This window comes from Procambarus clarkii, chromosome 84, assembly GCF_040958095.1.
Source record: "Procambarus clarkii isolate CNS0578487 chromosome 84, FALCON_Pclarkii_2.0, whole genome shotgun sequence".
NCBI classification, from domain to species: domain Eukaryota; kingdom Metazoa; phylum Arthropoda; class Malacostraca; order Decapoda; family Cambaridae; genus Procambarus; species Procambarus clarkii.
Window position 1 is genome coordinate 22,325,533 of NC_091233.1, and position 22,913 is coordinate 22,348,445.

Sequence of the window (22,913 nt, forward strand, 5' to 3'; positions counted from 1 at the left end):
TTCTCTTTTAATTTCCGTAAAAATTAATATAGAAATACGACCAAACTTACCTAGCCTAACCTAAACTAACCTAACCTAACCTAACCTAACCTAAACCAACTTAACTTAGTAATTCATGATCTTAATATAATAATACTAAGTTAACCAATTGGAAACAATTTATTGAAAATATCGAAAATCACTCTGCCTATTAGGCAAATTGGGCCTTGCATACTAGGCCAAGTAGTGCGTTCTGGCTGTTAGGACACAAACACACACAAATATATATATATATATATATATATATATATATATATATATATATATATATATATATATATATATATATATATATATATATATATATACCGCCATCTGGGATTCTCTTATAATAATTCTCTTATTCTCTTACTCTTATAAAGAGAATCTACTTTTAAACTCTTCCTCTTATAAGAAAATAAATTCTCTTATTCTCTTGCTCTTATCAAAAAATTCTCTTATATATATATATTCATACATTGAAACATTTGATCCTGTTAACCTAATTCTTTATGTCGTGTTCATCTTGGCGGAGTGGGCGGAATTACGGAGACGTGGTCGAGATATGCCACGTTTAGCGAGGTCAGTAATGCTGGTCGCTGTAGAAGGGTCGAGTCTTGGCGGGATATAAATATGGAAAGTGAGCCGTGTGGAGATGGCTCACATAATGACAGGTGTGGGCCGAGAACTTTCCTTGTCCTAGATACCTGCTGGCCGCCAGGATCCCCACGCTGCCACCGGTTGGCCAGCCAGCGCTGCCTGATGTACGACCCTTCACCGGGTGGCCAGCCCGCGCTGCCTGATGTACGACCCTTCACCGGGTGGCCAGCCAGCGCTGCCAGCTGTACGACCCTTCACCGGGTGGCCAGCCAGCGCTACCAGCTGTACGACCCTTCACCGGGTGGCCAGCCCGCGCTGCCAGCTGTACGACCCTTCACCGGGTGGCCAGCCAGCGCTACCAGCTGTACGACCCTTCACCGGGTGGCCAGCCAGCGCTACCAGCTGTACGACCCTTCACCGGGTGGTCAGCCAGCGCTACCAGCTGTACGACCCTTCACCGGGTGGCCAGCCAGCGCTACCAGCTGTACGACCCTTCACCGGGATAGCCAGCCAGCGCTGCCAGCTGTACGACCCTTCACCGGGATAGCCATGCAGTTAGCGCTACCAGCTGTACGACCCTTCACCGGGTGGCCAGCCAGCGCTGCCAGCTGTACGACCCCTCACCGGGTGTCCACCCAGCGCTGCCAGCTGCACGACCCTTCACCGGGTGGCCAGCCAGCGCTGCCAGCTGTACGACCCTTCACCGGGATAGCCAGCCAGCGCTGCCAGCTGTACGACCCTTCACTGGTTGTCCAGCCAGCGCTGCCAGCTGTACGACCCTTCACCGGTTGCCCAACAGCGTTGCCAGCTCTACGAGCATCCGACAGCTCTTACTGGTGCCAGCCGTACGAGCATGTAATACAGAATACAGAATACAGTACCAACTGTACGAGCGTCTAACACAGATTCCCGCCGCCCTGCCACCTGTAATTGCGTCAGCTGATTTCCACCTGACGTGCCATTAGTTCAAACATCGAGAGGGAGATCCGGATTCAACCCGCATTTACGCATCTACTTACGAACTAGGACCCGGATTCGCGAAGCAGTTATCCAAGCACTTACGAACCTGGACCCAGATTCAGAAGCAGTTACGCAAGCACTTACGAACCTGGGGCCAGATTCACGAAGCAGCTACGCAAGCACTTACGAACCTGGGGCCAGATTCACGAAGCAGTTAAGCAAGCACTTACGAACCTGGGGCCGGATTCACGAAGCAGTTAAGCAAGCACTTACGAACCTGGGGCCAGATTCACGAAGCAGTTACGCAAGCACTTACGAACCTGGGGCCGGATTCACGAAGCAGTTACGCAAGCACTTACGAACCTGGGGCCAGATTCACGAAGCAGTTACGCAAGCACTTACGAACCTGGGGCCAGATTCACCAAGCAGTTACGCAAGCACTTACGAACCTGGACCCGGATTCACGAAGCAGTTAAGCAAGCACTTACGAACCTGGGGCCAGATTCACGAAGCAGTTACGCAAGCACTTACGAACCTGGGGCCGGATTCACGAAGCAGTTACGCAAGCACTTACGAACCTGGGGCCAGATTCACGAAGCAGTTACGCAAGCACTTACGAACCTGGGGCCAGATTCACCAAGCAGTTACGCAAGCACTTACGAACCTGGACCCGGATTCACGAAGCAGTTAAGCAAGCACTTACGAACCTGGGGCCAGATTCACGAAGCAGTTACGCAAGCACTTACGAACCTGGGGCCGGATTCACGAAGCAGTTACGCAAGCACTTACGAACCTGGGGCCAGATTCACGAAGCAGTTACGCAAGCACTTACGAACCTGTACATCTTTCCTCAATCTTTGACGGCTTTGGTTACATTTATTAAACAGTTTACAAGCATGAAAACTTGCCAATCAACTGTTGTTATTGTTATAAACAGCCTCCTGGTGCTCGGCAGCTCATTAACTGTTTAATAATTGTAAACAAAGCCGCCAAAGATTGAGAAAAGATGTACAGGTTCGTAAGTGCTTGCGTAACTGCTTCGTGAATCTAACCCCAAGTTCCTAAGTGCTTGCGTAACTGCTTCGTGAATCTGGCCCCCAGGTTCGTAAGTGCTTGCGCAACTGCTTCGTGAATCCGGCTCAGGTTCGTAAGTGCTTGCGTAACTGTTTCGTGAATCTGGCCCCAGGTTCGCAAGTACTTGCATACCTGCTTCGTGAATCTGACCAGTAACCCGTTGACCAACAGTCGTATCTCTTGGTACCAGTACCGCCAAGCCCCCACCTCGATGTCTGACAATATGCCAACCACAACAGACGGTTTGTGCAGCCTTCACCCTCATTTAAAATTCCATGAAACAAACTCTTTAAGAACTCCTTCCTGTAGAGGGCATTAAAGATGGTCTTTAAGACACGCTAAACGCAATTCATTTCGGAATAACTACCTCGTGTAAGTCTGGGCATTAAGGTTCAAATTGCCATAATGAACTACTTAGACATGACCCGTAAGGTATAGCACTGTCTTGAGCTGTTCTTCCCCCGAACTGGGTGATATGGGGCCTCGGGTGGACAGCATACAGCCTTGACCCTTATGCTAGTCCACACAAGGTCGTTATTACCATTCGTTGCTTCCTCTTATACTTCGTTGGAAAGTGATCTTAAGTGTGTTTTGGTGATGATGGGGCCTGACAGCTGAGTGGACAGCGCTTCGGATTCGTAGTCCTGAGGTTCCGGGTTCGATCCCCGGTGGAGGCGGAGACAAACGGGGAAAATGTTTCATTTACCATGATGCTCCTGTTCACTTAGCTGTAAATAGGTACCTGGGAGTTAGTCAGCTGTCAAGGGCTGCTTCCTGGGGGTGGAGGCCTGGTCGAGGACCGGGCCGCGGGGACGTTAAGCCCCGAAATCATCTCAAGATAACCTCAAGAAGATGAAGATCAAGTTACCTAAGTGGTGACAAGGACATGTTTTTTTGTTTGGGAATATCCCTGAAAACAAGGACATGAAAAGTCAGCAGATGTTGTGTTTGTTTAAGATTTGCTACTTTGAACAAAATGTTCAAAGTAGCACGGGCTATGGTGAGCCCGTAGTGGACTTGGCAGTAGATGTTATCAGTGTCTCAAGAAACACATTTTTTTTTTTTTTTTTGAGATATATAGAAGAGTTGTTACATGGTTGTAGAGCCACTAGTACGCGTAGCGTTTCGGGCAAGTCCTTAATCCTATGGTCCCTGGAATACGATCCCCGCCGCGAAGAATCGTTTTTTCATCCAAGTACACATTTTACTGTTGCGTTAAACAGAGGCTACAGTTAAGGAATTGCGCCCAGTAAATCCTCCCCGGCCAGGATACGAACCCATGACATAGCGCTCGCGGAACGCCAGGCGAGTGTCTTACCACTTCACCACGGAGACTATCACATCAATAAACTGGAAAAGGAGCAGCGGCATGCTACAAAATGGCTCCAGAACTGAGAAACAAGAGTTATGAGGAGAGACTAAAGGCTTTATATGTCAACATTAAAAGATAGAAAAAAAGAGGTGATATGATCACCACTTACAAAATACTAACAGGAATCGACCAAATTGACAAAGAGAAATTTCTGAAACCAGCAGCGTCAAACACAATAGGTCATAGATTCAAGCTAATCTTGAGGTTATCTTGAGATGATTTCGGGGCTTTAGTGTCCCCGCGGCCCGGTCCTCGACCAGGCCTCCACCCCCAGGAAGCAGCCCGTGACCGCTGACTAACACCCAGGTACCTATTTTACTGCTAGGTAACAGGGGCATAGGGTGAAAGAAACTCTGCCCATTGTTTCTCTCCGGCGCCTAGGATCGAACCCGGGACCACAGGATCACAAGTCCAGTGTGCTGTCCGCTCGGCCGACCGGCTCACCGGCTAAGGAAACAAAGCAGCCGAAAAACTATTAATAAGTTTTATTTCGCCAACAGAGTGGTAGACGGTTGGAACAAGTTAGGGGAGAAGGTGGTGGAGGCCAAGACCGTCAGTAGTTTCAAAGCGTTATATGACAAAGAGTGCTGGGAAGACGGGACACCACGAGCGTAGCTCTCATCCTGTAACTACACTTAGGTGATTACACACGCAGATATACGTGATTTCAGTGTCAGAGTAGTTAACAAATGGAATGCATTAGGCAGTGATGTGGTGGATGCTGACTCCATACACAGTTTCAAGTGTAGATATGATAGAGCCCAATAGGCTCAGGAACCTGTACACCTGTTGATTGACAGTTGAGAGGCGGGACCAAAGAGCCAGAGCTCAACCCCAGCAAGCACAACTAGCTAAGTACTAACACATGTGAGTGACAAGAGCAAATTAATGTGCCAAATAAGCTTTATTGTATAATATATTTCGATTAGTCAATTTACATGTTCAAAAATACATTCATGAATACACGTTTCACCGGTTAGTTGGCATCTTGTGATCATTACCCAGAGTACACTCTATCTGGCTACCAGACGTGGCTCTATGCCGACCAATCACGTTTGACCCTCAAACAGCACCAATGTTTACACTGAACAGCTGTTCAGTGACGTCACATGACGACCAGTGACGTCAGTGTCAATAATCTACGTTTACAATGATATTGAGCACAAGCTAGTGTGTTTAACGAACACTGGAGTGTATACCTTCCTACCATGGTAGTACCCGCTACCATCACCCGCTACCATTACATTTATCAATGGCCGCCAGTTTATAGAAGCTGGCGGGTAAGTGGAAGAGGCTACACGGTACCAATGAAGCAACGGCATAACACCGGTGACGCTACATTTAGCGCCGCCAGAACCAGCTAAGCGCCAGTGCCGCTACAGTTAGCACCACCAGTCACAGCGAACCACCAAGTTCCGCTACAGTTAGCACCACCAGCCACAGCGAACCACCAAGTTCCGCTACAGTTAGCACCACCAGCCACAGCGAACCACCAAGTTCCGCTACAGTTAGCACCACCAGCCACAGCGAACCACCAAGTTCCGCTACAGTTAGCACCACCAGCCACAGCGAACCACCAAGTTCCGCTACAGTTAGCACCACCAGCCACAGTCAACCACCAGTTCCGCTACAGTCAGCAGCACCAACCACCAGTAGCGCTACAGTTAGCAGCAGTAGCGCTACAGTTAGCAGCAGTAGCGCTACAGTTAGCAGCAGTACCGCTACAGTTAGCAGCAGTAGCGCTACAGTCAGCAGCACCAACACCATAATGGCGGAGAGAGTCACCATCGGGAGCGGCCCAACACACTCTCACCCATCTGACGCCCGCAAGTCACGGTCTACTTTACTTCATTATCTCTAACTTTTATCATAAACCCACCTTACCTACCAGGGGCCTGACAGCTGGGTGGACACCGCTCGGGATTCCTAGTCCTCCCGGTGGAGGCGGAAAGAAATGGGCAGAGTTTCTTTCACCCCTGATGTCCCTGTTCACCCAGCAGTAAATAGGTACCTGGGAGTTAGATAGCTGCTACGGTCTGCTTCCTGGGGGTATGTAACTGCTTCATGCAGGTCGGCGTTCAATCCCCGACCGTCCAAGTGGTTGGGCACCATTCCTTCCCCCCGTCCCATCCCAAATCTTTACTTAGAAGTCCCTTAGGAACTACCAATTTGGATCATAAGCGTATCCTTCAACAAGCTTGTTAGTGGAAGACTGGCAACCAAAGCTTGTATATTACAGTAATATCACAGGTGTGCCCAATCACTTCCTGCTAGAGTACTATCCAACCAGGGAAGAGTCGTCAAACTCCTGTGGATCCCCTCCCATGTTGGGGCTCCCCTCCCATGTTGGGGGTCCCCTCCCATGTTGGGGCTCACCCTCCCATGTTGGGGGTCCCCTCCCATGTTGGGGCTCCCCTCCCATGTTGGGGCTCCCCTCCCATGTTGGGGCTCCCCTCCCATGTTGGGGCTCCCCTCCCATGTTGGGGCTCCCCTCCCATGTTGGGGCTCCCCTCCCATGTTGGGGATCCCCTCCCATGTTGGGGATCCCCTCCCATGTTGGGGCTCCCCTCCCATGTTGGGGCTCCTCTCCCATGTTGGGGCTCCCCTCCCATGTTGGGGGTCCCCTCCCATGTTGGGGCTCCCCTCCCATGTTGGGGCTCCCCTCCCATGTTGGGGCTCCCCTCCCATGTTGGGGGTCCCCTCCCATGTTGGGGCTCCCCTCCCATGTTGGGGGTCTCCTCCCATGTTGGGGCTCCCCTCCCATGTTGGGGGTCCCCTCCCATGTTGGGGCTCCCCTCCCATGTTGGGGGTCCCCTCCCATGTTGGGGATCCCCTCCATGTTGGGGCTCCCCTCCCATGTTGGGGCTCCCCTCCCATGTTGGGGGTCCCCTCCCATGTTGGGGGTCCCCTCCCATGTTGGGGGTCCCCTCCCATGTTGGGGGTCCCCTCCCATGTTGGGGCTCCCCTCCCATGTTGGGGATCCCCTCCCATGTTGGAATATGTGGGAATGAACGAGCAGATGTGCTGGCTGCTGAAGGTGCTGAAGGAGACCATATTGAATACTTCATACCCAAGACTCTACTACAAATTAGAGGTATTGTCAGGCAACATCACCGTGACAAGGTAACTGAGGAAAGGAGGATAGAAGCACAAACTTCTCAAATGTTAATCTTCTTGTTTGAGGAGCTGTTCACTTGAGACAGTTAAGCAAGTCCCAGCTGTGTCTGGGTACAAGTGACAGGATGAACAACCCAGCGGGTTTTCTTCCTATTGGGGAGTGTTGTACATGCTGCTATGGCGGTGTGTCCACTCACAAGATGAGTGACGCTGCCCAATACTGTCACTATGGCGGTGTGTCCACTCACAGGATGAGTGGCGCTGCCCAATACTGTCACTATGGCGGTGTGTCCACTCACAGGATGAGTGGCGCTGCCCAATACTGTCACTATGGCGGTGTGTCCACTCACAGGATGAGTGGCGCTGCCCAATACTGTCACTATGGCGGTGTGTCCACTCACAGGATGAGTGACGCTGCCCAATACTGTCACTATGGCGTTGTGTCCACTCACAGGAGGAGTGGCGCTGCCCAATACTGTCACTATGGCGGTGTGTCCACTCACAGGATGAGTGGCGCTGCCCAATACTGTCACTATGGCGGTGTGTCCACTCATAGGATGAGTGGCGCTGCCCAATACTGTCACTATGGCGGTGTGTCCACTCATAGGATGAGTGGCGCTGCCCAATACTGTCACTATGGCGGTGTGTCCACTCATAGGATGAGTGGCGCTGCCCAATACTGTCACTATGGCGGTGTGTCCACTCACAGGATGAGTGGCGCTGCCCAATACTGTCACTATGGCGGTGTGTCCACTCACAGGATGAGTGGCGCTGCCCAATACTGTCACTATGGCGGTGTGTCCACTCATAGGATGAGTGGCGCTGCCCAATACTGTCACTATGGCGGTGTGTCCACTCACAGGATGAGTGGCGCTGCCCAATACTGTCACTATGGCGGTGTGTCCACTCATAGGATGAGTGGCGCTGCCCAATACTGTCACTATGGCGGTGTGTCCACTCATAGGATGAGTGGCGCTGCCCAATACTGTCACTATGGCGGTGTGTCCACTCACAGGATGAGTGGCGCTGCCCAATACTGTCACTATGGCGGTGTGTCCACTCATAGGATGAGTGGCGCTGCCCAATACTGTCACTATGGCGGTGTGCCCACTCACAGGATGAGTGACGCTGCCCAATACTGTCACTATGGCGGTGTGTCCACTCATAGGATGAGTGGCGCTGCCCAATACTGTCACTATGGCGGTGTGTCCACTCATAGGATGAGTGGCGCTGCCCAATACTGTCACTATGGCGGTGTGTCCACTCACAGGATGAGTGGCGCTGCCCAATACTGTCACTATGGCGGTGTGTCCACTCACAGGATGAGTGGCGCTGCCCAATACTGTCACTATGGCGGTGTGTCCACTCATAGGATGAGTGGCGCTGCCCAATACTGTCACTATGGCGGTGTGTCCACTCACAGGATGAGTGACGCTGCCCAATACTGTCACTATGGCGGTGTGTCCACTCACAGGATGAGTGACGCTGGCCAATACTGTCACTATGGCGGTGTGTCCACTCACAGGATGAGTGGCGCTGCCCAATACTGTCACTATGGCGGTGTGTCCACTCACAGGATGAGTGACGCTGCCCAATACTGTCACTATGGCGGTGTGTCCACTCATAGGATGAGTGGCGCTGCCCAATACTGTCACTATGGCGGTGTGTCCACTCATAGGATGAGTGGCGCTGCCCAATACTGTCACTATGGCGGTGTGTCCACTCACAGGATGAGTGGCGCTGCCCAATACTGTCACTATGGCGGTGTGTCCACTCACAGGATGAGTGACGCTGGCCAATACTGTCACTATGGCGGTGTGTCCACTCACAGGATGAGTGGCGCTGCCCAATACTGTCACTATGGCGGTGTGTCCACTCACAGGATGAGTGACGCTGCCCAATACTGTCACTATGGCGGTGTGTCCACTCACAGGATGAGTGGCGCTGCCCAATACTGTCACTATGGCGGTGTGTCCACTCACAGGATGAGTGGCGCTGCCCAATACTGTCACTATGGCGGTGTGTCCACTCACAGGATGAGTGACGCTGCCCAATACTGTCACTATGGCGGTGTGTCCACTCACAGGATGAGTGACGCTGCCCAATACTGTCACTATGGCGGTGTGTCCACTCACAGGATGAGTGGCGCTGCCCAATACTGTCACTATGGCGGTGTGTCCACTCACAGGATGAGTGACGCTGCCCAATACTGTCACTATGGCGGTGTGTCCACTCACAGGATGAGTGGCGCTGCCCAATACTGTCACTATGGCGGTGTGTCCACTCACAGGATGAGTGGCGCTGCCCAATACTGTCACTATGGCGGTGTGTCCACTCACAGGATGAGTGACGCTGCCCAATACTGTCACTATGGCGGTGTGTCCACTCACAGGATGAGTGGCGCTGCCCAATACTGTCACTATGGCGGTGTGTCCACTCACAGGATGAGTGGCGCTGCCCAATACTGTCACTATGGCGGTGTGTCCACTCACAGGATGAGTGGCGCTGCCCAATACTGTCACTATGGCGGTGTGTCCACTCACAGGATGAGTGACGCTGCCCAATACTGTCACTATGGCGGTGTGTTCACTCACAGGATGAGTGGCGCTGCCCAATACTGTCACTATGGCGGTGTGTCCACTCACAGGATGAGTGGCGCTGCCCAATACTGTCACTATGGCGGTGTGTCCACTCACAGGAGGAGTGGCGCTGCCCAATACTGTCACTATGGCGGTGTGTCCACTCACAGGATGAGTGGCGCTGCCCAATACTGTCACTATGGCGGTGTGTCCACTCACAGGATGAGTGGCGCTGCCCAATACTGTCACTATGGCGGTGTGTCCACTCACAGGATGAGTGGCGCTGCCCAATACTGTCACTATGGCGGTGTGTCCACTCACAGGATGAGTGACGCTGCCCAATACTGTCACTATGGCGGTGTGTCCACTCACAGGATGAGTGACGCTGCCCAATACTGTCACTATGGCGGTGTGTCCACTCACAGGATGAGTGGCGCTGCCCAATACTGTCACTATGGCGGTGTGTCCACTCACAGGATGAGTGGCCCAATACTGTCACTATGGCGGTGTGTCCACTCACAGGATGAGTGGCGCTGCCCAATACTGTCACTATGGCGGTGTGTCCACTCACAGGATGAGTGGTGCTGCCCAATACTGTCACTATGGCGGTGTGTCCACTCACAGGATGAGTGGCGCTGCCCAATACTGTCACTATGGCGGTGTGTCCACTCACAGGATGAGTGGCGCTGCCCAATACTGTCACTATGGCGGTGTGTCCACTCACAGGATGAGTGACGCTGCCCAATAAACTCGCCCCTCGGAACCAAATTAAATTAATTAAACATCCCAAACCTAACCTTTTCCAGGCTTAGATTACAAATAATAAATTATTCCTGTATTAATCATGAGACCGCAAATGTAGGCCTAAAACGAGTTAAGGCTTATTGCTACGTCCCTTATAGGTCTCCACAGCCCGGTCTCCAATAGTCCAAAACGTGATCAATTTAGCGGATTCAATAGCCTACATTTCGTACACAGCATTCATAGCCACGCGGTTTCAAATGAAACTGGATTCTATTGACCTTAAATATAATGTAGGACTCTTAAGAGTAGTTCAAGTGCAAACTACATACCTTCTTCTACTTCCAGCTACCCTCCCTCCCATCTGCCTGACCCCCTCCCACCCTAAAAAACCCCGTCCCATTAACTTCCTAGTTCTCGCTTTCACCTGGGAGAGAGAGAAGCCAGATCTCGCCGGTTCCCAAAGCCTAAATCATCCATATATATATTTTTGACTATTCCTGACCATTGGTGTACTATCCACACGACTATCCACCGTGACAAGCGTCTCCTATCCTCAGCTGTTAAGACCTACACAATTAAACATCTCTTGCTTAAGGCGATCAAACAAGAGACGGAGTGAAAGCGCACGGGATCAGCTGAGAGGGAAAAAACAAAACAATCACCGGTTTCGGACGACGAGAGAAAAAACACAACCTCGATAATACGACTGTCACGCGTGTCCCCCCCCCTACCCCCCCTTCTCTTGCGTGTCATGCCAGCGTGACAGTGTCACGGCGGCCGCGTGACACTGTCATATGGTGACCGCGTGACGGACGAGAGCCAGATGGTGCTGGTGTTAACTTAGTGGGTTAACTTAAGTGGGTTAACTTAACCCGCTACGAGCAGCGAGCGACCTCTTAAGTTCGGCTGAGGGAGATCTTAAACTTGACCATGAACTTTGGAGGATCGTTGTTTCACTACAGCCTAGTTAGTCACCTTCCTTGTCATCTTCCTCATCATACGTCCAGCGTATTCATCATACGTCCAGCGTATTCATCATACGTCCAGCGTATTCATCATACGTCCAGCGTATTCATCATACGTCCAGCGTATTCATCATACGTCCAGCGTATTCATCATAGTTCCAGCGTATTCATCATACGTCCAGCGTATTCATCATACGTCCAGCGTATTCATCATACGTCCAGCGTATTCATCATAGTTCCAGCGTATTCATCATAGTTCCAGCGTATTCATCATACGTCCAGCGTATTCATCATACGTCCAGCGTATTCATCATACGTCCAGCGTATTCATCATACGTCCAGCGTATTCATCATAGTTCCAGCGTATTCATCATACGTCCAGTGTATTCATCATAGTTCCAGCATATTCCTGTATACCCAGTTGGCTTCGGTCTCAACACTCAGGGGTCCTGGGTTAGATTCCCGGCCGGAATACAAAAAGGTTGTGCACGTTTTCTTGCACCTAATGCCTCTATTCACTTAACAGTACACAGTTAACCCCCCAGTCAACTGTTGTAGGGTTGTTCCCAGGGGGAGGGGGGGGGGTTGAGCTCTGGCTCTTTGGTCCCGCCTCTTAACTGTTAAACAACTGGTGTACAGGTTCCTGAGCCTATTGGGCTCTATCATATCTACATTTGAAACTGTGTATGGAGTCAGCCTCCACCACATCACTTCCTAATGCATTCCATTTGTTAACTACTCTGACACTGAAAAAGTTCTTTCTAACGTCCCTGTGGCTCATTTGGGTACTCAGTTTCCACCTGTGTCCCCTTGTTCGCGTCCCACCAGTGTTGAATACTTTATCCTTATCTACCCTGTCGATTCCCATGAGAATTTTGTAGGTAGTGATCATGTCTCCCCTTACTCTTCTGTCTTCCAGTGTCGTAAGGTGCATTTCCCGCAGCCTTTCCTCGTAACTCATGCCTCTTAGTTCTGGGACTAGTCTAGTGGCATACCTCTGATTTTTTCCAAGTTCGTCTTAATTGTGCTTTACAAGCTTCGCGTGCGTGCGTGTGTGCGTGTGTGTGTGTGCGTGTGTGTGTGTGCGTGTGCGTGTGTGTGTGTGTGCGTGTGTGTGTGTGCGTGCGTGCGTGTGTGTGTGTGTGTGTGTGTGTGTGTGTGTGTGTGTGTGTGTGTACTGACCTAGTTGTGTTTGCGGGGGTTGAGCTCTGGCTCTTTGGTCCCGCCTCTCAACCGTCAATCAACAGGTGTACAGATTCCTGAGCCTATCGGGCTCTGTTCCTGTGTGTGTGTGTGTGTATATACAGACGACTTACACATCCATGTACAAGTACACCAGTGAATAACACAATATACACGACACCTTCTGGGAAGCTGTGTATTAAGTGTGCTCGGGTGTATGTGAGTTACCTCCAGAGAAAACATGGAGAGAAAGTTAGCCGACTGAGGAAAGTGCGGAGGTTCAGTACCCAAACCTTGTGTGGATTCACCTAGTTGTGCTTGCGGGGGTTGAGCTCTGGCTCCTTAGGCCCGCCTCTCAACTGTTACTAACTACTCACTATTTTTTCCACACACACACACACACACACACACACACACACACACACACACACACACACACAACACCAATTGGTGCTGGGACCAATCCTCTTTCTAATTTACGTAAATGATATGTTTACAGGAGTGGAATCATACATGTCAATGTTTGCGGATGACGCAAAATTAATGAGAAGAGTTGTGACAGACGAGGATTGTAGGATCCTCCAAGAGGACTTAAACAGGCTGCAGAGATGGTCAGGGAAATGGCTACTGGAGTTTAACACCAGTAAGTGTAAAGTTATGGAAATGGGATCAGGTGATAGACGACCAAAGGGACAGTACACAATGAAGGGGAACAGCCTACCTGTAACGATTCGAGAAAGAGACCTTCGAGTGGATGTGACACCTAATCTAACTCCTGAGGCACATATAAATAGGATAACGACAGCAGCGTACTCTACACTGGCGAAAATTAGAACTTCATTCAGAAACCTAAATGAGGAGGCTTTTAGGGCGCTTTACACTGCCTACGTGAGACCCGTCTTAGAGTATGCCGCGCCATCATGGAGCCCCCACCTGAAGAAACACATAAAGAAACTGGAGAAGGTTCAGAGGTTTGCGACGAGGCTTGTCCCAGAGTTACGAGGGATGGGATATGAAGAGCGTCTGAAGGAACTGAACCTTACGACACTAGAGAAAAGAAGGGAGAGAGGAGATATGATAGGGACATATAAAATACTCAGGGGAATTGACAAAGTGGAAATAGATGAAATGTTCACACGTAATAATAACAGAACGAGGGGACATGGGTGGAAACTGGAAACTCAGATGAGTCACAGAGATGTTAGGAAGTTTTCTTTTAGCGTGAGAGTAGTGGAAAAATGGAATGCACTTGGGGAACAGGTTGTGGAAGCAAATACTATTCATACTTTTAAAACTAGGTATGATAGGGAAATGGGACAGGAGTCATTGCTGTAAACAACCGATAGCTGGAAAGGCGGGATCCAAGAGTCAATGCTAGATCCTGCAAGCACAAATAGGTGAGTACACACACACACACACACACACACACACACACACACACACACACACAAGTGTAGATATGATAGAGCCCAATAGGCTCAGGAATCTGTACACCTGTTGATTGACGGTTGAGAGGCGGGACCAAAGAGCCAGAGCTCAACCCCCGCAAACACAACTAGGTCAGTACACACACATTCCCAGGAAGCAGCCCGTAGCAGCTGTCTAACTCCCAGGTACCTATTTACTGCTAGGTGAACACGGACATCAGGGCGAAAGAAACTCTGCCTATTTGTTTCCACCTCCACCGGGGATCGAACCCGGAATCTTAGGACTACGAATCCCGAGCGCTGTCCACCCAGCTGTCAGGCTCCACTCAGCTACTGGGAACAAAAAGTTGCAAGTAGCACGGGCTATGGCGATCCCGTAGTGGACTTACGTGTCACAGGAGCGGGGCTGTGACTGGCTGGCCGGTGCGGTGCAGACGCAGGACTGAGGCGGGTTCGAGATCCACTTTTTCGCGACGGATATCACAGAGCGCGACGGATATCACAGAGCTCGACGGATATCACAGAGCGCGACAGATATCACAGAGCGCGACGGATATCACAGAGCGCGACGGATATCACAGAGCGCGACGGATATCACAGAGCGCGACGGATATCACAGAGCGCGACAGATATCACAGAGCGCGACGGATATCACAGAGCGCGACGGATATCACAGAGCGCGACGGATATCACAGAGCGCGACAGATATCACAGAGCGCGACAGATATCACAGAGCGCGACGGATATCACAGAGCGCGACAGATATCACAGAGCGCGACAGATATCACAGAGCGCGACAGATATCACAGAGCGCGACGGATATCACAGAGCGCATAAATTATCACCTGATACAAGGATGTAATAAATTACTTTAAATCAATTTGTGGAGCCGGTCGGCCGAGCGGACAGCACGCTGGACTTATGATCCTGTGGTCCTGGGTTCGATCCCAGGCACCGGCGAGAAACAATGGGCAGAGTTTCTTTCACCCTATGCCCCTGTTACCTAGCAGTAAAATAGGTAGCTGGGTGTTAGTCAGCTGTCACGGGCTGCTTCCTGGGGGTGGAGGCCTGGTCGAGGACCGGGCCGCGGGAACACTAAAGCCCCGAAATCATCTCAAGATAACCTCAAGATGAATTTAAAAACGTATTTACATTTTCTGTAATGAAAATATAAAATTATTTTGAAAGGTAATTTTTGAGAGAGAAATGTGCCATAATTTTATGTTTATCCAACAACCCGTTTTCTCTCTCCAATACTACGTCGCATTTTGAACGTTCAGGTCCCCCCCCCCAACTAACCAAATCCCAAAGTACTGTACTACTTTGGGACGACCAACTAACCAAATCCCAAAGTACTGTACTACTTTGGGACGACCAACTAACCAAATCCCAAAGGTTAGGTTAGTTGGGTTGTTTGGGTGGGTGAGTTTCTAATGAGGTTAGTACGTTGTATTGTGTACGTTGTGACGGAGGAAGAGAACAGCGTGCACTGTCACGCTGGGGAAATACTCCAGGATTTCTACAATATGGATTTCTAAATTGAGGATTTCTAAATTAAGGATTTCTAAATTGAGGATTTCTAAATTAAGGATTTCTAAATTGATGATTTCTAAATTGATGATTTCTAAATTAAGGATTTCTAAATTAAGGATTTCTAAATTGAGGATTTCTAAATTGAGGATTTCTAAATTGAGGATTTCTAAATTGAGGATTTCTAAATTGAGGATTTCTAAATTGAGGATTTCTAAATTGAGGATTTCTAAATTGAGGATTTCTAAATTGAGGATTTCTAAATTGAGGATTTCTAAATTGAGGATTTCTAAATTGAGGATTTCTAAATTGAGGATTTCTAAATTGAGGATTTCTAAATTGAGGATTTCTAAATTAAGGATTTCTAAATTAAGGATTTCTAAATTAAGGATTTCTAAATTAAGGATTTCTAAATTGAGGAATTCTAAATTGAGGATTTCTAAATTAAGGATTTCTAAATTGAGGATTTCTAAATTGAGGATTTCTAAATTGAGGATTTCTAAATTATGGATTTCTAAATTATGGATTTCTAAATTATGGATTTCTAAATTGAGGATTTCTAAATTGAGGATTTCTAAATTGAGGATTTCTAAATTATGGATTTCTAAATAGAGGATTTCTAAATTGACGATGTCTAAATTGACGATTTCTAAATTGACGATTTCTAAATTGACGATTTCTAAATTGACGATTTCTACATTATGGATTTCTAAATTATGGATTTCTAAATTGAGGATTTCTAAATTGAAGATTTCTACATTATGGATTTCTAAATTTAAGATTTCTAAATTGAGGATTTCTAAATTAAGGATTTATAAATTTAATGATTTCTAAATTGAAGATTTCTAAATTAAGGATTTCTAAATTATGGATTTCTACATTATGGATTTCTAAATTGAGGATTTCTAAATTGAGGATTTCTAAATTGAGGATTTCTAAATTGAGGATTTCTAAATTAAGGATTTCTACATTATGGATTTCTAAATTAAGGATTTCGAAATTAAGGATTTCTAAATTATGGATTTCTAAATTAAGGATTTCTAAATTAAGGATTTCTATATTTAGGATTTCTAAATTGAGGATTTCTAAATTGAGGATTTCTAAATTGAGGATTTCTAAATTAAGGATTTCTACATTATGGATTTCTAAATTAAGGATTTCTAAATTAAGGATTTCTAAATTAAGGATTTCTAAATTAAGGATTTCTAAATTAAGGATTTCTAAATTAAGGATTTCTAAATTAAGGATTTCTAAATTATTGATTTCTAAATTAAGGATTTCTAAATTAAGGATTTCTAAATTAAGGATTTCTAAATTAAGGATTTCTAAATTAAGGATTTCTAAATTAAGGATTATTAAATTTAAGGATTTCTAAATTAAGGATTTCTATATTAAGGATTTCTAAATTAAGGATTTCTAAATTAAGGATTTCTAAATTAAGGATTTCTAAATTAAGGATTTCTAAATTAAGGATTTCTAAATTAAGGATTTCTAAATTAAGGATTTCTAAATTAAGGATTTCTAAATTAAGGATTTCTAAATTAAGGATTTCTAAATTAAGGATTTCTATATTTAGGATTTCTAAATTAAGGATTTCTAAATTAAGGATTTCTAAATTAAGGATTTCTAAATTAAGGATTTCTAAATTAAGGATTTCTAAATTAAGGATATCTAAATTAAGGATTTCTAAATTAAGGATTTCTAAATTATGGATTTCTAAATTAAGGATTTCTAAATTAAGGATTTCTAAATTAAGGATTTCTAAATTAAGGATTGTTAAATTTAAGGATTTCTAAATTAAGGATTTCTAAATTAAGGATTTCTAAATTAAGGATTTCTAAATTAAGGATTTCTAAATTAAGGATATCTAAATTAAGGATTTCTAAATTAAGGATTTCTAAATTAAGGATATCTAAATTAAGGATTTCTAAATTAAGGATTTCTAAATTATGGATTTCTAAATTAAGGATTTCTAAATTAAGGATTTCTAAATTAAGGATTATTAAATTTAAGGATTTCTAAATTAAGGATTTCTATATTAAGGATTTCTAAATTAAGGATTTCTAAATTAAGGATTTCTAAATTAAGGATTATTAAATTTAAGGATTTCTAAATTAAGGATTTCTATATTAAGGATTTCTAAATTAAGGATTTCTAAATTAAGGATTTCTAAATTAAGGATTTCTAAATTAAGGATTATTAAATTTAAGGATTTCTAAATTAAGGATTTCTATATTAAGGATTTCTAAATTAAGGATTTCTAAATTAAGGATTTCTAAATTAAGGATTTCTAAATTAAGGATTATTAAATTTAAGGATTTCTAAATTAAGGATTTCTATATTAAGGATTTCTAAATTAAGGATTTCTAAATTAAGGATTTCTTAATTAAGGATTTCTTAATTAAGGATTTCTAAATTAAGGATTTCTAAATTAAGGATTTCTTAATTAAGGATTTCTAAATTAAGGATTTCTAAATTAAGGATTTCTAAATTAAGGATTTCTAAATTAAGGATTTCTAAATTAAGGATTTCTAAATTAAGGATTTCTTAATTAAGGATTTCTAAATTAAGGATTTCTAAATTAAGGATTTCTAAATTAAGGATTTCTAAATTAAGGATTTCTAAATTAAGGATTTCTAAATTAAGGATTTCTAAATTAAGGATTTCTAAATTAAGGATTTCTATATTGAGATATTACCACAAAACTTCTTATAAAAGACTAGTGACATTTTTTAAACTCATTTTCTATTGGTACTAATGAATTTATCCATTAATTAATTAATTAATTAATTAATTAATTAATTAATTAGTTCATCAGGAACAAATTATTACAATTTATTTCTGTTCAGAAGCGAACATGAACAGGTGCTCTCTGAACAGAACAAGTGTAGGCTAGATTCTCAGTGTACCGCTGCAGACCCGAGCTCAATACCCGAGGTCCTTGTAACTCAGTTATTGCCCTCCCTCTCCCAGCCGGCCAGGACACCAGCCGGCAAGGACAGAACACAAGAACCTCGTTGTCCTTCTGTGTAAAGTTCAACATATCCGGCTCCAGTGTGTTGGTGGATGATGACGTGAGCTGTCATACCACCCAGCCGGCCCAGAGGGGGACTTACCCAGCCGGCCCAGAGGGGACACATCCAGCCGGCCTAGAGAGGGACTTACCCAGCCGGCCCAGAGGGGAACTTACCCAGCCGGCCCAGAGGGGAACTTACCCAGCCGGCCCAGAGGGGACCCACCCAACCGGCCCAGAGGGGACCCACCCAACCGGCCCAGAGGGGACCCACCCAACCGGCCCAGAGGGGACCCACCCAGCCGGCCCAGAGGGGACCCACCCAGCCGGCCCAGAGGGGGGATCCACCCAGCCGGCCCAGAGGGGGGACCCACCCAGCCGGCCCAGAGGGGACCCACCCAGCCGGCCTAGAGGGGAACCACCCAGCCGGCCCAGAGGGGAACCACCCAGCCGGTCCAGAGGGGAACCACCCAGCCGGCCCAGAGGGGAGCCACCCAGCCGGCCCAGAGGGGAACCACCCAGCCGACCCACAGGGGAACCACCCAGCCGGCCCAGAGGGGAACCACCCAGCCGGCCCACAGGGGAACCACCCAGCCGGCCCAGAGGGGAACCACCCAGCCGACCCAGAGGGGAACCACCCAGCCGGCCCAGAGGGGAACCACCCAGCCGGCCCAGAGGGGAACCACCCAGCCGACCCAGAGGGGAACCACCCAGCCGGCCCAGAGGGGAACCACCCAGCCGGCCCAGAGGGGAACCACCCAGCCGGCCCAGAGGGGAACCACCCAGCCGGCCTAGAGGGGAACCACCCAGCCGGCCCAGAGGGGACCCACCCAGCCGGCCCAGAGGGGAACCACCCAGCCGGCCCAGAGGGGAACCACCCAGCCGGCCCAGAGGGGAACCACCCAGCCGGCCCAGAGGGGAACCCACAAGACAGTAGTGGACGCTACTATTAACCTCCAAGCCGCTAGTGAGACGAAAGCGCCAAGCCATTACGACTATACACCACTGGGAAGGGGTCAGGATAAGGATTAGGGATGGGACGAGGGGAAAGGAATGGTGCCCAACCACTTAGACTATCTGGGGGATTCTGTCCACCTACAGAACTATTTCCGTATTAAAAAAAACAGCCTAAAAAAGCCTATTGCGCCAATACTCGTACCAGACTGAAGGTCTTTAAGCCCTGAAATCCCGCAAAAAAAAAAAGAAACTCGACCAGTCAGTCGTTCAGGGTCGTTTGCAAGATACAAAAACATGTCAAACAAATCCCTATCCTGATTAGGAAAAAAAAGAGTGATTCCCAAGACAAAAAACAAAATGTTCTTTTCTTATCTCTGGAAGAACAATGTGAACACGAGGGTGACGAAACAGGTGATAACAATGATTGTCATCTCGGAGAAGAGAATTGTTGCCTCATGAACCACACAATCGTGGCAATTACGTTTTTAATTGTCTTCGATAACCGGCGGGCAACACAGATGCAATAACTGGGTTGCCAGAGGAAATATATATATATATATATATATATATATATATATATATATATATATATATATATATATATATATATATATATATATAATCTAAAGTTTTTACCTGAATGCCTCTTATTCTCTTCCCCGAGACACAATAGACGAGACAGAGACAGAGAGAGAGACAGAGAGAGAGACAGAGAGAGAGACAGACAGAGAGAGAGAGAGACAGAGAGAGAGACAGAGAGAGAGAGAGAGAGAGAGAGAGAGACAGAGAGACAGAGAGACAGACAGAGAGAGAGAGAGAGAGAGAGAGAGAGAGAGAGAGAGAGAGAGAGAGAGAGAGAGAGAGAGAGAGAAAGACAGAGAGACAGAGAGACAGAGAGACAGAGAGACAGAGAGAGAGAGAGAGAGAGAGAGAGAGAGAGAGAGAGAGAGAGAGAGAGAGAGAGAGAGAGAGAGAGAGAGACAGAGAGACAGAGACAGAGAGACAGAGAGACAGAGAGACAGAGAGACAGAGAGACAGAGACAGAGACAGAGAGAGAGAGAGAGAGAGAGAGAGAGAGAGAGAGAGAGAGAGAGAGAGAGAGAGAGAGAGAGACAGAGAGAGAACAATCAGTAACAATCAGATAAAGTCTTAAGGTCCCCCGCCAATAAGACACTCCAGATTATCTTGAAGATTGAGGCCAATTACCCACCGGGACCATTAACTATCCAGTCAACCATGGAACTACCCTTCAAACATACTTGAGACGTACAGGTCAAAGTGTGTGTCAAGTTAACTAAGATACCAATCAACATACACCAACATAACGGCTGAGTGGACAGCGCTCGGGATTCGTAGTCCTAAGGTTCCGGGTTCGATCCCGCTGCAGGCGGAAACAAATGGGCAAAGTTTCGTTCACTCTGATGCCCATATTCACCTAGCAGTAAATAGGTACCTGGGAGTTAGACAGCTGCTACGGGCTGCTTCCTGGGGGTGTGTAACAAAAAGGAGGCCTGGTCGAGGACCGGGCCGCGGGGGACGCTAAGCCCCGAAATCATAAGATAACCTCAAGATTGTCCAGCCACACCCCAGACCACTGCGACAAAGCTCTTGCAAAGTTGCAACCTGTCAATATATTACAATGTTACAATGACTGCTGTACCCCCCTCTACACACACACTGGGGTGCTGTACCCCCCTCTACACACACACTGGGGTGCTGTACCCCCCTCTACACACACTCTGGGGTGCTGTACCCCCCTCTACACACACTCTGGGGTGCTGTACCCCCCTCTACACACACACTGGGGTGCTGTACCCCCCTCTATACACACACTGGGGTGCTGTACCCCCCTCTACACACACACTGGGGTGCTGTACCCCCCTCTACATACACTGGGGTGCTGTACCCCCCTCTACACACACTCTGGGGTGCTGTACCCCCCTCTACACACACACTGGGGTGCTGTACCCCCCTCTACACACACACTGGGGTGCTGTACCCCCCTCTACACACACACTGGGGTGCTGTACCCCCCTCTACACACACTCTGGGGTGCTGTACCCCCCTCTACACACACACTGGGGTGCTGTACCCCCCTCTACACACACACTGGGGTGCTGTACCCCCCTCTACACACACACTGGGGTGCTGTACCCCCCTCTACACACACTCTGGGGTGCTGTACCCCCCTCTACACACACACTGGGGTGCTGTACCCCCCCTCTACACACACACTGGGGTGCTGTACCCCCCTCTACACACACTCTGGGGTGCTGTACCCCCCTCTACACACACTCTGGGGTGCTGTACCCCCCTCTACACACACTCTGGGGTGCTGTACCCCCCTCTACACACACACTGGGGTGCTGTACCCCCTATGGGGGGTCATTAACCCCCCCCCATACTGGTTCGGTAATTACAGCCACTTACAGTCCAGTAATCACCTTGTAACAACCACCAATGATTAGAAGATATTGCTAGAGCAGCTGGGACCCCAGACAATGGTATGCTTCAAGTCAGTTATTAACAAGATATTACCAAGATAAGATATTATTAAGACTCTTTCCAACCTCCTTCCCTCCCCCTCAAACCAAAGTTGACTTGAAACTTGTTAAAAGATGACTTAAAACTTGTTAAAAGTTGACTTAAAACTTGTTAAAAGTTGACTTAATACTTGTCAAAAGTTGACTTAAAACTTGTCAAAAGTTGACTTAAAACTTGTCAAAAGCTGACTTAAAACTTGTCAAAAGCTGACTTAATTTGATAACCTGTGTAGAGGTTACTGTGTACTGTGTGTGTAGAGGAGCAGGGTACTGTGCACTGTGTGTGTAGAGGAGCAGGTTACTGTGCACTGTGTGTAGAGGAGCAGGGTACTGTGCACTGTGTGTGTAGAGGAGCAGGGTACTGTGCACTGTGTGTGTAGAGGAGCAGGGTACTGTGCACTGTGTGTGTAGAGGAGCAGGGTACTGTGCACTGTGTGTGTAGAGGAGCAGGTTACTGTGCCTCACAGTACACCCATCACAGGACCCTCATATCCCAGGTCCCCAAAAGTTAAAAAATAAAAAAACATGTTTACATTGAAGAATCTTCAATGTAAACAACTTTTTTAACCCTTATTTTTGTATTTGTCCCCCCCCCCCTCCCCCCTAGCGTGGCCTCGAACCCCGACTTGTATTTCCTCTGTTCAAAAGTTACATTGTAACATTTGAACCTGTATTAGGCTTCTGAAGACAGTATAACTCTCACTGATGTTTCTAACTACATAAATTAAAAGAGTAACTACATATATAACAGAGGTATAACGATGGTATATCTGGTTATACCCTCGGTAGCAACGCAGTCCTCCCAATAGAACGTCGTATTTTGACGTATAGT

At 47.3% G+C, this 22,913-nt stretch overlaps 1 protein-coding gene across 4 annotated transcripts in view; it reads right to left on the reverse strand.

Moving 5' to 3' along the window:
* LOC123774886 (brain-specific serine protease 4) overlaps positions 1-22,913 on the reverse strand; it is a 109,372-nt gene that overhangs the window by 45,080 nt on the left and 41,379 nt on the right. The gene's annotated exons all lie outside the window — the stretch shown is intronic.